This window comes from Colobus angolensis, unplaced genomic scaffold (genome assembly GCF_000951035.1).
Source record: "Colobus angolensis palliatus isolate OR3802 unplaced genomic scaffold, Cang.pa_1.0 Scaffold4, whole genome shotgun sequence".
Lineage (NCBI taxonomy): Eukaryota > Metazoa > Chordata > Mammalia > Primates > Cercopithecidae > Colobus > Colobus angolensis.
The window spans coordinates 4,735,558-4,736,709 of NW_012117376.1; positions in this window are offsets into that span (position 1 = coordinate 4,735,558).

The following is a 1,152-nucleotide window of genomic DNA, read 5'->3' on the forward strand; positions in this document are numbered from 1 at the left end:
TTTTTTTTTTTTTTTTTGAGACAGTGTCTCACTTCTTTTACCCAGGCTGGAGTGCAGTGGCATAAGCAGCCTCGACTTCCCAGGCTCAGCCTCTTGAGTACCACGCCCAGCTAATTTTTGTTATATCTTTGTAATAATTTCTTCCTTGTACTTCTGCTCAAGATGGTATACTGAGCTGGCATTTTGCTCCAAACACATAGAAATGCAGGATAGAATGTTTTTGGGGGTTTTTTGTTCAATTTTTAAAAATGTACAGTTGAACTAAAAGCAACAATGGTAAAATTTCAGATTTTCAGATGCCAAAGCAACATTGTGGATTCCTTCAGTAATAAGTGAGAACTGAAGCCATGGAGCCCATAAAGATGTTGAGATCTAAGCCAAGGAGCTGGGCTTTTTATGTTTTTGTTTTTTAAAATTTTTTATTTTAGAGACAGATCTTGCTCTGTCACCCAGGCTAAAGTGCAGTGACATGATTGTAGTTCACTGCAGCCTCAAACTCCTGGGCACAAGTGATCCTCCACTCAGCCTCCCAAGTTGCTAGGATTATAGCCATGGCTGGGGCTGAGCTTTTAATACTAGATGCCAGGGCAGCAGTCAAGACTACAGGCTAGAACTGGGCTCCTTGCAAAAAGACTAGGAGGTAGGAAAAGGGCTGTCCTGTCTGTTAACGTAGGCTTACAAAACTGTAAAACTCATTGCCTGGGAAATATGGACAGAAGTGAAAATGGGACACTCAGCCCAGTCCATGAGAAGTATTCTTGTCAGTCCTGAGATGTCATAACCTCTGTCTTGGGCAATGTGTGACTGGACAGCTACTATTCTGCACTGTCTTCTTGATACAGAAACCCCAATATCAAAATAACCCCAGCCCAAGATAAAAATTGATCCAAAGCCAATGAATCACATTGGTCAAAGCAATTCACAGTTAATTCAAAACCTAAGGAATTAATAGAATCCTGTAGAGGAAAAGTTCCCAGAAGATATGTTCACAAATAAAAATTACAAAACAAGTGGCCGGGCACAGTGGCTCACGCCTGTAATCCCAGCACTTTGGGAGGCTGAGGTGGGCGGATCACCTGAGGTCAGGAGTTCAAGATCAGCCTGGCCAACACAGTGAAACCCCATTTCTACCAAAAATACAAAATTAGCTGG